The sequence below is a fragment of the Nycticebus coucang genome, chromosome 1 (assembly GCF_027406575.1).
Source record: "Nycticebus coucang isolate mNycCou1 chromosome 1, mNycCou1.pri, whole genome shotgun sequence".
Lineage (NCBI taxonomy): Eukaryota > Metazoa > Chordata > Mammalia > Primates > Lorisidae > Nycticebus > Nycticebus coucang.
The window spans coordinates 10,212,297-10,229,256 of record NC_069780.1 but is presented as its reverse complement, the minus strand read 5'-3'; positions in this window follow the sequence as shown (position 1 = coordinate 10,229,256).

Sequence of the window (16,960 nt, the reverse complement as noted above, 5' to 3'; positions counted from 1 at the left end):
CTTCTCCCTTTGTCTTCCACCTTGATTGGAAGTTTCCTGACATGCCCACCAGAAGCAGTTGCTGGTGTAACGATTCTTGTACAGTCTGCAGCACCGTAACCTCTTCTCTTTATAAATTAATCATTCTGAGATACTCCAGTTTATAGCAACGCAAAACAGTCTGACATACCTCCTCCCAGACTTAGATTCTACACTGCGTTCTATCTCCTCTGCCTCCTTACAATTTCTTACTTTGATTATCCCTCTCTATTACATTATTAATTTACTACCGTCTTCATCTCTTCCTTCCGCGATAATAAAATTAAGTCCTTTTCCATTTTAAAAGCAAGCAAATGAACACCAAAACAAACCTCCCTCAATTTCATAGCCGACGTCAGCTATCGGCTTTCCTGCCCTTCTCAGCAAAGCCTCTTGGAAAAGTTTTCTGCAATCACTATCTGCATTTCCTAACCTTCCACTTTCTGCCCAACACATTCCAATCTGGTTTCACACACTGTTCCATTGAAACTATTCTCACCAAAGTCAATCATGGCCTCTCTGCCGTCCTAGTGGTACTTGACTCAGCAGCATTTGACCTTGTAACCACTCCCTTCCCTCCACAATCCTCTCCCTTATCTCCCATCACATCACTTTGCACTGAGATTAGTTGGTTGGTTGGTTGGTGCTTGGTTTTCCATTGGCTGTTTCCTCTTAGTTTCCTTTGCTGGTTCCTCTTCCCCTTAATTAGTTTTGAAAAGCTGTAGAGTTTCAGAGTTTCCCACAAGAAGGCAGGCCCTTTCTGCCTCCCCAGCCTTGTTAGTTAGAGCTGTCCCCACACCCATGAACATCCTATATGAATATGGTTCAAGATGAGAGGTCACTCTCTCACCACCAAACCTCATATCCAACTGCTCAGCAAACACCCCTAGGAATGCAACACATGAAAAGCTGAAGTTTTCCTCTTTTCCCGCCTCATTCAAGGTCCCTTCTCTCAATATACAGGTTGGTTTCCTCTCAGTTGTTCTTGGGAGAAACGTGCAAGACAGACTTGACTCTTATGTCTCCCTCACCCCTGAAATATAAGATTTGTTGTTTCTGCCTCCTAAGTACATCTCTAGAAGGCTTCAATTTCTCTCCAACCTCATAAACATAGCTTCCTCTCATGAGGCAACGTCTGGCATCAAAACTTCAAGAGTAGTGTCTTTTCTGGTTTTCTTATATTCCTCTGGCCCCTCCTCAGTCCACTCTTCCAAGGGTAACCAAAGTGATTCTTTAAAAACACTGACCTGATCTCATCAGGCCTTTCTTAAAATCCTTCAATAGATTCCTATTGTCCTTTGGATAAAGTACGGTTTGGGTTTGTCTTCTTAATGAGGCTTACAAGAACTTGACGGTCTGATCTTTATCTGGCACCCTCCACCTTATACAGCATGTGTTCCAACCTACACCAGGCTGCTCTCGGTTTTCAAAGGAGCCACCATTTCTTTTGCCACTGGGTCTTAAATGTGCTGCTCCTTCTACTTATAACATTCTTGTGCAGTATGCTCTGTTTGTATTCCCTTATTAATTGTCCATTATAGATATAGATGTAAGCATAGAATTAGAGATATAGCAGTTAGACTTAACTGTTTGTATTCCCAGAGCACCTGCTAATGACACCCTCCCACCATATGTTACAAATGTCCTGCTTATTATAATGCATTTACAAAATATCTATACTGCTTATTGGAATCTATGCACATGTAGAAAAAGGCTATCTCCACCCTCTTTACCTCTATGTTCCCAGCATCTAACATGGTGCCTGGAACATCTCACTTCCTCCAAAGTATTTGCTGAATGAAACAGTTCTCCTGTATGTTTTACTCATTCATTTCAGAAGCTACTAATGAGAAGGCACCGCAGCCAGCATGAAGAATATAAACAATCTAAGTTTTAGCATCTAATTTTTAGAAACTGAACAATATCAACCTAGTAACAACAGAAGGAGAATTTTTTCACAGAGAGGTACTTTGAAGCATTATACAAATTGAGAAGTCAAAAATCACTTACAATTGGAGGGAATCGAGGAAAGATTAAAAGATGACATGGCTTTTGTGATGCATTTGAAGTATCGTGATGGGGCGCTGGAGCTCTGAATAAATGTCCCATGTAAACGAATCACACGTGCTGAAGTTTCATGGTGAGAGAAGAAAAGGTATGTTCAGGGAAGAGTGATCAGGCAAATTCAATTATAGTATAGGACATGCGCAAGAGGGGAGAAAAATAGAAGCAGACCGCGCTATGTCTGTCCATTTAAGAAGCTTTAACCTAGCTGGGCACAGTGGCTCACTGTAGTCTCAGCTACTTGAGAGGGACAGGTGGGAGGATGCTGTTCAAAGTTGCAGTGACCACTCATCCTACCACTGTGGTTCAGCCTGGGTGACAGAGCTGAGGCAAAGATTTTGCCATGTTCTTCAAGCAAAAGAGAGCCAAAGGAAGCGTTTGCAAAGAAGTGATCATCAGAACTATAGTTTTAAGGATTATCCTGACAGCAATAAATAACCAGAGGGGAAGCAGAAAGATCTCCTAGGTCAAGAGATGGGAGTCTGAAATTGAGAGTGGCTTTAGGGGAGATACATTCAAGAGAACTTGAGGGACTTCACAGATGAGAGACTTATTTCAAGTTCAGAGCACACTTTTTACCCACAAGCCAGACTCAGAAGATTTCTTTTTACATCAAACTTTTGCCCACTCAGAGTAACAAGTACCGTGATGTGGTTGGTTGGTTTTTAATGAAACGTTACTGGTATGTAATAAACTCAAATACTGAGGCAGTGGCTTGAGAGTAAATAAGAAATTCACATAAAATTTCAGGAGAAAATAAAAGATGACATCTTTAAAACCCCAGAGACAAGGTGAAAACAGGCTGTCTCTCTGAGGAATATATTTAGCCTCTCAAAAATATGCAGCGACCTCTCTAGAATTCCTAAGAGGAGGCCTGATCTATTTTAAAACAACATCTTTCTAGCCTCTGAGTACAATGTCAAAGCTCATCGGGTACTCAAGTATTTTTGCAGCCGTGGTAATAATACAACTTCAGTCACAACTAAGCCAATACAGAAAGAGAAAAATTCTCCAGACTGTCTCAAAGAAGCTTTTAGGGAAGTGGTGCCAGTTCCATTAAGAGCTAATTCAACTCCTTGTACTTGGCCCTCCTTCTCTGGGATATCAAATACTTTTGACTACAGATTAATTAATCACAATAAAAGTGTTCTGATACATCTTTCCAACTGACTCTCACTTACTGAAGTAAGAGTCAGACTTATTTATCCCAGTAATCATTTCAAGTAACCAAGAGTGAGGTGCTGTGCTAGGCTCTTTTGTATTTTCAAGGACATTCTAATTTAGGGAAGAGAGAAGGAAGGCTCAAAGTTGCAGTCGGTTGAATGAAGGAAAAGAAACGAACTAAGCAGACCAAGGAAACTTATTTTTGATAACTGAGAATAATTTAAATTCATAGGAGTGATGATAGAAAATACATGTAGTGTAGAGAGAATTTTGTATGTGAGAATAGTCAAAGGAAAGACAATAGAAAAAAATGAAAAATGATGTATTTTAGAGAAATCAATAGCAAATCATTTTGTTTTCTGTAAAAGAATGAGTTAGGACTGGAGGATCTCTGAGGTCGTAATCTAGCTTCTAAATTCCGTGGTAGTATTCAAACTTACACTTTTATTAAGCATTTGGGTTTAACCTAAAGGAGATCTCTCAGAAGAAAGGGAACAAGTAGATTTTTTTCTCCTATCATTTGCTGGAAGAAAGCATAGAGTTTAACTAAAATAATTCATGCCCACAAATCTCCACATGCTTGGCAATACTGCCAAACTGTCCCAGAATGTGTGCTTTCTTAGTTTTGAAAAATGCCTTTCACCTCTTTTTTTCTGTTCAAAATTGTTGCCTTCCTATCCCCACCACCACAACCTCCCTCCACCCCACCTACAGATCCAGAATATCCTTATCTATGCTGGTTCCCAGGTAATAATTTTTCCCTGCACACCTAACTGAGACATAAAGGTAATCCTCTCACTCACCAGTCCACTAACTGCACCACTGTTGATGCCCACTCTCCCTGTCCCAAGGACTTCATCCTCTTTCAGTCACTTTCTGGCTTCATCCACTTCCCCAACTCTATGAACCATCCATCCCCCAAACCATACAATCACGTCCTAGGATCTCATAACTTTTAAGTCAAACAAACGCTTTTGAACCCATCTTTTTTTTTAAAAGAAATTGCTGTCATTATTTTTTGCCTTAAAAAGAATAACTTCTTTAAAGAGTAGTGTATAATTGCTATCACCACTTCCTCTCCTCCCTAAACCCTCTCAAGCTTTCTCCAAAATTTTCTCACCCCTTGACTACAATAGCTCTTTGCAACATCACCAATTCCTTTCTTGCTATCAAAACAAAGGAATGTGGCTTTGCTTTTAATGTCCTTGATCTTTCAGTGGCAATAAACACAGCTAACTAGTCTGTTACTCATGAAATACTGTCTTCTCTTAGCTTCCCTAATTCTACCCTCACTGCCCACTTCTTAGCATATTTTGTTAGTTCTACCACACTGGTTAAACTTTTACATGTTTAAATCTTCCAGAGCTTAGTCCTGGGTCTCTGTATCTTCTAATTTATATGATCTCTCCTTAGATTATCTCGTCCAATCCTATGGCTTTAAAATATCTCTCTATAGTAGAGATTCTCAAATTTGTGTGTCTAGTCTTGACACCTTGGAACTCTAAACTTACACGTGTATCTAACTGCCTCCTTGACTGTTGAGTTGGATACATATTAGGCATCTCAGTTACATGGACAAACATATGGATATACCACCCTCAGTCTTCCCTCATCTCAACAAAGAACAGCACCATCCACCCTGTTGCTCCAGCTATGAGTCTAAGAGTTAACCCCACATCTAATCTATCATTATGTTTAGCTATCTCAATTGCCCCCCCACCAAAAAAAAAAATCATTTCTAATCCATTCACTTCTATCCTTCATCCTGGTGCAAGCCAGCCTTGTTTTTTGCCTAGACAACTATAAATAACCTCCAAAACAGCCTCTGTATTTCCCTGTTTCTTTCTTCCTTAACCCACACTCCACACAGTAGCCAGAGTATTTCATTCAAAAATGCACATCACATTATGTTACTCTCTGCTTGACATTCTCAATGTCTTCCACTGCAATTTGAATAAAATCCAAAATCTTTCCCTTGGTTTATGAGACCCTACATCTCATCCTAGCTATTTCTCTGCCCTCTTCTCTTAGTTTATTCCACCTCCATCCCCCACTACCTGATGACCATACAGGTTTTCTGTTTGGTCCAAGTATATATTATATTCAGTTGTTTCTGTGGCCTCCATCCCTCTCTCCTTGCCCTAATCTTTGCATAGTAATTCCTTTTTGTCATTCTAATATCTGTAAAATACACATTAGGTTATAAAGTAAACTCCCAGACCAATGTAACCAAGACATTCTTCATTACATCTCATTATTTTATGGTCTGCATACGGCTAATCACATATTTGTAACACTTATTTATTGGACTGTGGCCTATGCGGCATAGATACTGTCTTCCCTGTCCTCATTACTATATTATAGTTGACACCAATAACAATGCCTAGACCTACTAATTGTTCACTAAAGATTTAATAATGGAAAGAATGCAAGTTTTATAAAAATATGTTGTATGTATTTTATAAGTAATCATAAAATTATAAAAACAATCACTTTTTATAAAATTAATCACTTGATATTAATGGATTAATAAATTGTGGTATATGTACACCATGGAATATTATGCAGCCTTAAAGAAAGATTGAGACTTTACCTCTTTCATGTTTACATGGATGGAGCTGGAACATGTTCTTCTTAGTAAAGTATCTCAAGAATGGAAGAAAAAGTATCCAATGTACTCAGCCCTACTATGAAACTAATTTGGGGCTCTCACATGAAAGCTATAACCCAGTTACGACCTAAGAATGGGGGGAGGGGAAAAAAAAAACAGTGTACATAAATCAGTAGCATTTCTATATACCAATAACAGTCAACCTGAGAGTCAAATCAGAGACTCAATGACATTCACAGTAGCTACAAAGAAAATAAGATACCTAGGAATACACTTTATTCAAGGAAGTAAAAGATATCTACAAGAAGTACAAAACACTGAGGAAAAAAAATCACAGATCACACAAACAAAGAGAAAAACATATCACGCTCATGGATCTGCAGAATCAATATTATTAAAATGTGATTCTACCCAATGTGATTTACAGATTGAATGCAATTTCCATCAAAATACCAATGGCATATTTCACATATCTAGAAAATATAATGCTACACTACATTCAGAACCGGAGAAGAGCCCAAATAGCAAAAAAAAAATCATAAGAAAAAAAGGAGGGGGGAGTGGTATCACGGTACCAGACTGCAAACTATACTACAAGGCTATAGTAACCTAAACAGCATGGCATTGGCACAAAAACAGACACAGACCCATGGACCAGAATAGAGAACTCATATATAAAACCATCTATCTATAGTCAAATTACCTGATATTTGACAAAGCAGACAACAGCATACACCGGGGAAAGATGCCCTTACTCAATAAATGGCACTGAGAAAACTGGAGAGCCACATGCAGAAGAATGAGACAGACCCCTCTGGCTCTCACCACTCAGAGATTAATTCAAGATGGATAAACAGCTCAAATGTAAGGAAAAACCACAAGACTTCTATATGAAAACATAGGAAAAACTCTTCTAGAGATTGGTCTAGGCAAAGAATTTATGACTAAGACCCCAATAGCAATTATAACTACAAAATAAATAAATAAATAAATAAAGCCTGATTAAATTTAAAAACTGAGGGAAAAAATGAGAATCTTCTGCACAACTAAGGAAATAATCAACAGAATAAATAGATAACCTACAGATTGGGAAAAATCTTTGCCATCTATACATCTGAAAAGGGGCTAATATCCAGAATCTACAAAGTACTCAAACAAATCAGTAAAAACAAAAACAAAAAAACAGCCCCATTTAAAAGTGGGCAAAAGTCATGAACGGAAGTTTTTCAAAAGATGATAGACCAATGGTCAAACATATGAAAAATCTCAGTAGCACTAATCATCATGGAAATACAAATTAAAACTACAGAGAGATACCACCTTACTCCTGTTAGAATGGCTTTTCATAAAGACAAGTCCAGAAACAATAGATGCTTGCATGGATGCAGAGAGAAAGAAACACTTACACACTATTGGTAGGATTGCAAATTAGTACAACCCCTAAGGAAAAACAGTGTGGAGATTTCCAAAAGAACTAAAAGTAGACCTACCCTTTGATCCAGCAATCCCACTGTTGAGTGTCAACCTGAAAGAAAAGAAATCATTTTATCAAAAAGACAGCTGAACTCAAATTTCTATTGCAGCACAATTTACAATTGCCAAGATCTGGAATCAATCCAAGTGCTCATCAGTTCATGAACTGATTGACAAAACGTGGTGTATGTAAACCATAGAGTACTACTCAGCCATAAAAAAGGATGAATTAATGTTTTATGCAGTAATTTGGAAGGAATTCGGAGACCATTATCCTAAGTGAATTACCTCAAGAATGGAAAAATAAATACCACATATACTCTATACTAAATTGGAACTGACCAATGTACACACAAGTGCGCAGAGGGAAATAAAAGTCATGGGAATCAAGTAGGGGAGCTGGAGGAGGAGGGAAGACGCAAAAACCACCTAACAGGTACAGTGAACATTATTTGGGTGATCAGCATATTTATAGCTCTGACTCAAGTCATTTAACAAATACACTGATACCCCACGAATATTTTGAAATTCATGAAAAATAAAATAAAATAAAATTTTATAATTGTATGTAAAATTATAAAACAAGGAAGTTTTATACAGTTGATCATCAGATATTTTTATAAAGTTCTCCAAGGGAATTTAAAATCAAAGAGCGTGTAGTTGGAACCAAACACCAATCCACATACATTCATTGTTAGTAGACTTGATTGAGTTTACTGAAACCCATCAGACATCACTGAGTGCCTCAGGAAAACAGAGAAAGTTATCAGAAGGGTCCACACGCTACTACTGAAGGGACTTTCAGTGGTGATTGGTCGCCCTGACAGAAAGCTTCATCAGCACCTTATTATCTCTGTTCCCAACACTCTCCAAGCTTCATGCCACTGCAAAGAGCTGGTCCCAGCTCATCAGAGATGCAGCACATTGGCGTAATGAACATAAGGTCCCAGGTCAGCTGTCAGTCCACAGTTTATTTTCACTTCAATGTTCTTTCCTATTATGCTGGCTTTTTCCCAATCTGCCTTCTCCATTTCCTCATTTTCCCAAACTTCTAGAATTTGGTATGAACAGACCACAGGCTGCTGTTAACACAGGACCCAGGCACACACACACACATAGGACAATCCTATAAATGAAAGTTCAAGAGCAGCCTTCAGACATGCAAGGGTACATCACACACATATTCCTAGAAACAGGAGGAAGATATGGATGACTGGATGAGAGAATGAATTACCCACCAAGATTTAATATTGACAGTTTCAATAAGACTCCTTTGTATTTAGCTAATTGTAATAAATAGAAAACAGAAATATAGGGTATCTTGAAAGTAGCCATACATAGGGAGAATAGAAAATTGGTAGCTAAATATACCTTGATTTACAAAATATTTTAAAAATTCTACACAGAATTTTGGAATCCCCTGTACTAGTCATAAATAGGAAAATCATTTTTGAATAAGACTACCCTATTAAAATTGCTTGAATGGATTATACTTTGAGGGTAGGAGCCTCTGGACAGTTATACACGAATGCTGATTAGTTTTGCTAGTGGTATTGCAGCTAACTTTCTTCTTTCTTGTAAAGTCTCAATTTCAGGTGGACGGCCCGAGAAAATAGTGCAAGAAGATATCCTTTCTCTTGTCTATATAGACTTAAAAAAATAGGATTATTTTCTATACTCTGCCTGTCAGGGATAGCTTCATTAAGGTATTCCTTCAGAACATATGTCCAGATGGCCAGCTAGTCACATAATAAGTGGAATTAAATTTTCCAGCAATATGGTATGATTTCTAAGAGCCAATGCGGCAGTGGAATTAAGGTGACTAATTTAAAACAAAGGTGTTACATCTTCAGATAGAAAAGGGTTTTCCAACCTGAATTTAGAAAGTCATTAACTGTATTGATTATGTAAAAAATGTTATTTACTATTAGCCATTTGATTTTCATATGCAAAACCAGATAGGATGGATATTATTTTTAGGGAAGTTCAGATATGACTAAAGCTAATGTTAGCCAAATAATCTGAACACTAAACATACTGATATCTTCCAATGTAGTTATGAACAAAATTGAAAGGCTTTTAAAAATAGGTAGTATTACCAGTTGCCAAAATGACATGGTTGACGTTACTCAAATAAGCACAAAACTATTGATTTCAATAACCAAGAATAGATAATTCTAGCTGCTACTGTGTTTCAATAGTTAAGTGCTTTAAATGCAAGCTTATTTGAATGAACATAACACAGATATGTACCGGTGTGACTATATTAACGAATGCTTTTGTTTTCTTTTTTTCACCAGGATCTCAATAACATTTTTATTTTTCTGATTCTATTTTTACCTTTTCCTAAATCTTCCCATTTTCCATGTCTTTTCAAAACATCTACTGTCATATGAATACTCCAGTATATAATACTAGCCTACATTAAAAAAAAAAAAAAACTTGTTTCTTACGCTTAGATTGTAAAATTTCTTTGAAAATTGTTTCCTCCCAGGACCCATCAACATCCCTGAGCTCCATGATGGCCTAAGACAGAGGAGACTGTAGCAGCAACACAACTGAAATGGCTGTCAGTGAGTCTGTAACCAAATTAAGAAAGCTTTAAAATGCGACTCTGCATTCATGTTTATCAATAACTAAATGCATTTAGAAGGATACATTAGGCCTTCATTTATGATACCATGTATAATGCACCATGCTTCTTAATCTTCCCCTTTCCTTTTATTATTTAGTTTTATGAGCCTGTTACTGTACTTTGAGAGTTTTTGTCAAGGGCTGACAATAAAAATTGATTGCAGAGTACTTTGTGAGTCTTTCGTGATAGCCATTCTGGAGAGCGAAAGAGTGATACCCCTACGTTCTTTCATAACGTTTCCCAGTAGGTTAGATAGTCTACATGTAGCAAAAAGTCAATTCCTGAATTTTGAAAAAAATTAATTTGTCCTTTCCTTCAATTAAAGATCGGGTAGTTGCCTTGATGCATTATTACAATGGAAACTCTCAAGAAAAAAGGGACTATTGGCAATCACTCTAAAACAATTAAAGTTTTCAAATTATTAGTGATACAAAGGAGGAAACATAATTGTTCATTTCAAACAGAATAAAAATATAAATAATTAAAAAATGAAAACTCCTAGTGATTTCTAAAAGATTGACCTGCAGAATAATTGAAGAGTGAAGAGTTATAATAGTTTTATAAAATATTTGCATGCTACTATAGGCCTATATAGTTAATTGACCATTATAATATACACAATTACATAATTGGTTTGTTCCTCCACATGTTAATGAATTTTAATTAATAACTTTCTCAAATGTTTACCTAGGTCTTTGGAAACTAACAGAAATAAAAAAAAGTAAGTAAATCTTTATGTTAGGTCAAGAAAAGTGTTTAAGACAATTTTTTGAAAAGCCAACATTTCATAGATATTAGGTGCTGGTTTGTTTTAGAAAATCAATGTTCAATTCTAGTTCTTAAGATTTGCTTGAACCATAATCGAATGCTATAACTCCTTGGGAGATCACTTTCTTTATTGAGGGGCTATGGTCATAAATTAGTTTGTTTCAAGTTATAGTTAAATAGCGAAGTTAACTGAGAGAGATATGAGCTACATAAAACAGAGACGGAGTTTTATACTTTTTCTCTTAAGTGATACTGCGCTTCAATCCATAAGGTCTGTACCCAAGATACCAGATAACAGCTGGCTTCCAATCACTCCCTGTCAGGAGCTCAATTCAGAACAAACTGGCCTGATCTATACACAGTGTGTGTTCCAACCAGCTTCTGAACTTTCTGTTACTGAGACAGTTTTCTTGTCTTCCATTGATAGCTAACACTGCCTTTCTGCCCTGTGATCTATCTACTTTCTTAGCTATGACCTTAACTTACTTCCGGCCCGAGTATGTTTTTCTTCTATCTGGCTTTATCTTTCTCTGGATTAACGCATTTAGCTCTAACTCCTGTGGGTGGCGCTCCTGGACGAGTCTCCCAGGGCCTAAAGCAGATCCAAGAGTGCTTCTCCTCTGCCTCCCGATGGTGCCTGCAGGATCAGCTTTACACAGGTGAAGGCCATGATCAGTGTGGTTTGAAGGGCATCGGGCAGGCCTGCCAGCCAAAAACGCCCCTGGCAGCCTACCTGAAATTCCAGCCAAGGATCATTAGTGCTGCTCCTTAAAATAACTTTGCTGTTTTGAATCTGAATCCTCTTAGCCTCTACTCCTACCTTTTCCTACTATAATAATTGTTGTTTTATATGATTACCGAAAACTCAGTTTTTCTTAAGATTTCAACAATGAGGGGATAGCAGAGCAGTGTTTGGTAAGCAAGGTTTTGTGTCTCTTATAATCGTTTATGTCCCTTTTATTCCATTTTAGTACTGGGGTGGGGGGGTGAAAGTATTTTTAAAAACTTGGGCTTCTCACTAAGGGAAGGGGATTGTACAAACACAGGGGCGAAGGTAAGAGAAGGGAGGGCAGCTGTAACCAGAATGAGAAAAATCCAGACAGACAGGTGAGGGACAGAGCCCAGGTGGAGAGCCTCACCCACTGATTCTGCTGCCTACAACCTAGGATGCTTTTGTTCTGCTGTGAAGCTTGTTTTCCTGATAAATGTCTTCTGAGCAAGAGTGGATCTTAACACGATTAGGGCTTCTGTTGACTGGAAGAAAGAGCACATGAGTTAGTACGTGGATCATCAAAATATACTGAATTAACTAAGTAAGCTTCGCAGGACAGGACAGCACTTCTTGGAGACTTCCTTCAGGCTAGGGAGAGAGGAGAAGAATCAAAGAGGAGGGTCAGCCTGGTCCAGGTGAGGTAGCCTGACGGGGCTGGGAATAGAGTGTGATTGTTAGAGATGTTGAGAAGAATGCACTGAGGGGTGTAACGGGGGCTGGAGGAGACCAAAGGGGGACCTGAATCAACTTGACCATTTTGCCTGCGGTTGACAGATTGCTCTGAAACATAAGTCCTTGCTCCTTGAAGAATAAAGGGAGCAATCATGGGAATGCACACTATTGGGGGATGTTTTTATAATGATAATAAATACCTACTTCCAGGCCAGCCCAATATGCCCATGGCCTGGGGCCTACTCTCTCTTCGCCTATCACATGCACATGGCTGCCTCAACCCCTGGGTTTCATCCAGGTACAACCCTGACCACTCCTCAGGCGAAGTCCGTACACCTGCAGAAGAGACGGGTCCATGGAGCCCTATTCACAGGGACTTCAGGGATCCTGGGTACCTAACACTTAGTCTGGAAGGATCTGGGTCTCGGTGGACATGTCCTGTTGGCCACTTGGTCTCACTGAATGGGCAGAGGGAGTGTAGGACGAGTATTGCGAATAGAGAGCCCCAGCTGCCCCCCACTTCCCCCACGAGGAAGCACACTGACTCTGAGCCAGGCAGAAGCGTCCACCACTAGCGCCAGAGGACAGTTCATAAAATGGCCCATGTCCCGGCATTGTCTGTGTCTACTGCTAAGAACATTTGCCAGCGACTGCTGGGCTACAATCACACTGTCTCCTATGTGCATTTGGTCATTTTTTTCCCTTGAAAACGGGAAGAAAAATAGAAGAGCAGATGGAATCAAATCTAACAGTCTTTCAAGAAGAGGAAAATATCCTATCTCCCTTCTCTTCAGATTGGAATAAATTTCCAGCCAGTTTAGAATTAAGATGCCACATCACAAGATGCCCAGTGTCCCATCTTAGCTGGTGACTTGCTGTCATGCTGTGTACACAAACACAATGTCACTTCAAATAGCTTTCCATTAAGTTATCTATAATCTTAGTACCACTTAGAAAAAGAAAGAAAATCTCAGTCAGGATTGTATTTAAAAATATGCAAGTATGAGTGAAAATTCTGATTTTTTTTTTTTTCTTTTTTAGAAAGAAAAGTACTCTAAATGTCGACAGTCCTAACCTCTGCTCTCTGGGTCATAGGAGAATAAAAAGGCTAATACCTTAAATTTTGTGTTTTATTTTACAGATGAGGAAACTGAGGTTAGACCTGTAGGTGGTATCTTGCTTGTGGTATGTGCTTAAAAATACTAGTTGAGGGAAAGAAATACTATCCAAAGCCAGAGACAGTGACAGAGGCAGTGACAGAAGCCAGAAGGACTCCTGATTTCTGATAAGTTGTTTTTCAAGTGCTCATTGTCACACTCTCCCCGTCCATATTCAGCAACACATTGACATAACTCCAGTCATGTAAGTCTAGGATGCAACATGTGAAGAGGGGAAGTAAAAATAAAGCAGAAAAAATACCCTGCCAATCACAGAAACGGGGTCTCTGCACTTCTACTTCAGTGAACTATAGTGCCAGTTTTTTGTTGTTTTTTTTTTTTTTAAATGGGGCACAATAAAATGTCCTTGCCTGATGCTCTAAAGGCGTGAGATGTTTGCAAACAGAAAGCCACTCCGAAATTCTTCCTCTGCAGTCCAGATGGGCGCACGCGCACACACGATACTGAAGTTATCTAAGTCTACCATAAACCCCTCTCCTTTAAATTACTAAACAAAAACCTGTCCTATTATACCTGCCCAGGTATCTCAGCAAATGGCCTGCGTGGATTTTATTTTACAGGATCAAATATCTTACCTAAATACAGTAGCTAATTGAGATAAAGAAGTGCATTCGATGAATCTTTTATTAACAGTCCATTGTTTTTTTTTTTTTAAATAATACATCTGCAGATTTGCTGAAAACATAGAGCCATTTCCTACCAAACTAATGTTCCAAATGTAATTCCATCTGCTTGATACTTTGACATTTTAGGTCTGGAAAAGCACAGGGTGAAAGATGGCAAAGAGCAGGGAAATTTTAGTTCAGAAGTACAACAGCTCACTTAGAGTAGGGCTTTAGGAGAGTAGAATCCAAAACCACTGTGACTAATACATTGTTCAGATTTATTAAGTAGAAAGACTCAAAGGCAAAAGAGAGACAAAGGCAGAATCGGCTCTTGTGCCGGCTCTTTGGGAGTCTGGTGCGAGGCCCCAGGATGATTTTCATAGCTGGTAAGACTGATAGGCTATAATAATGTATAAATCACAGCAAAACAATACTTTCTGAAAATAGTGTTTTCTACTGAGTTATCAGCAACCAAAAAAAAAAAAAAAAAAAGGATATAAGGGTTACACCAACTGTTTCTCAGGATAGGGTGCACCTGTTTGAAAATGAAAAATGTCTGAAGAATTTGTTCTCCTATTTCACATACCTTGACCTTTTCAACTGTTAACTTCACAATGCTGAGGGGGAACAAATGAATCTGTATTTCGGAAATCTATTGGACATTTTATTAATCTAGACCCAGTAAAGTTCCCTTCAAAAAAAAACAATGAAAAATTCTACTTTATTTTGCAGAGGTGTAACTGAAAAACTCCTAGGGAAAGGGCTGGATACGTAATAGTAGAGATGTGTAACTGTTGTTTTGGAAGTAACACTTTTCGGTAACAGCTTTATTGAACTGTAATTCACATCCCTGATAATTCACAAATTTAGAGTGATAGTCATGGTTTTTAGTGTATTCGCAGAGTTGTGCAATCAACCGACATGATCAGTTTTAGAATGTTTTATCTTCCCCCGAAGAAATTCTATTGTCTTTAGTTATCACCTTCCCCAACACACCCGGACTCCCACCCCCAGGCCCAGGCAACAACAAATCTAACCTCTGTCTCTGCAGATTTGCTTGTTCTGAACATTTTGTAAATCCGAATCACATAATGAGTTTTTGGGACTGAATTAATTCTTTCTCTTAACATATTTTTCAGATTCATCACCTTGAAGCATGGATCAGTAGTTTACATGGATTTTTGGCTGAATAATATATCATTGTATAGATATACCACCTTTTGTTAATCCAGTCATCAGCTGATGATTGCTTGGGTTGTTTCCATCCTCTGGCTTTATGAATAATGTTGCCATAAACATCAGCGCACATATTTTTGCATGGACATAAATTCATTTCTCCAGGAGTAGAATTCTGGGTCAAATGGTTACCTCCTGTTTAACTTTTTAAGGAACCACCACACTGATTTCCAAAGTAGCAGCACTATTTCACCTTCTCACCAGTAGTATATAAGGGCTGCAATTGATTTGCATCTTGTCAACAGTTGCTATTATCTGATTTTTTTATGACAACTAACCTAATGCATGTGAAGTGGCATCTCACATGGTGGTTTGATTTGCATTCCCTGATGACTAAAAATACTAAACATCTTCTCCTGTGCCCATCGCCCATTGCTGTATCCTCTTTGGAGAAATGCCTATTCATATCCTTTGCCCATTTTTTAACTGTGTTATCTGCCCTTTTCATTATGGAATTGTAGACATTCTTTCTATGGTGTAGAAACAATCTCCCGATGAGGTGTGATTTGCAATCTTCTGATGCTTGTGCTTTTGTTAAAATATTCAGGAAACTATTGCCAAATCCAAAGTCATAGGGATTTATCCTCACGTTTTATTCTAAGAATTTTTAGTGTTAGCTTTTAAATGTAATTCTTTGATAAATTTCAAGTCAATTTTCACAGGGCATATGACGTATCCAACGTCATTCTTTCTCAGGTTTCTTTCCAGTTGTCCCAGCACTGCTGATTGGAATGATTCTTTTCTTCTCGATTTTTCCTCTTTGCACCTTCATTCAAAATCAGTTGATCAGACACACATGAATTTATTTCTGGATTCTCAAAGCTTTTCCACGGACCTTTATGTCCATCCCTAAGCCACTACCACACTGTCTTGATTACCATTGCTTGCTAGTAAGTTTTGCAATTAGAAAGGGCAAGTCCTACAACTTTGTTTTTCTTTTTTAAAATTTGCTCTGGCTATTCTGGGTCCTTTGAGTTTCCATGTGCATTATAGGATGAGTTTCTACAGGGAAATCAGGTGGGCTGATAGGGGTTGTGTTGAATCTACAAATCAGTTTGGGGAATATTGCCATCTAAACAATATTAAGTCTTCCGATCCACAAACACAAGCTGTGCCCCTATGTACTTGCTTCTTTAGTTTCTTTCAACGATGTTTTGTGGTTTTTAGAGTATTAGTTTCACACTTCTTTTGTAAAATTTATTCCTAAGCATTTTGATCCTTTTGATATTATTGTGAGCTAATTTATTTTCTCAATTTCAGATTGTTTATTGTCAGGGTGTGGAAATATAATTGACCTTTATACATTGATTATGTATGCCACAACGTGGTTGAAGTTGTTTATTAGTCCCAATAGGTTATTTTTAGTTGACTTTTACAATTTTCTACTTATTTACCTGTGTCTTATCTAATAGAGATAGTTTTACTTCTTAATAATATAGTAGAACCTCTGTAAGTTGACCATCCATGGGACAGTAACAAACTGATCAACATATGGAGGTGGTCAACATAAGTACAGCGAGGCCTACTGGACTGAAACGTACGTGTCCAATCTCTGCAACTGGTCAACTTTAGGAGGGGATCGATGTTAGGAAGTGGTCAACTACAGAAGTTCTACTGTGCTTTTAAAAACAATAATCTATAATACAATACCTTTTTAGCCTTAAATGAAACAGTTGAATGTACTATATCCAAATGCAAGAACTCAGATATTTGAATTTTTATCTTTGTAAAAATCTAGTTTTCACTATTACAGTCATCTGTCAC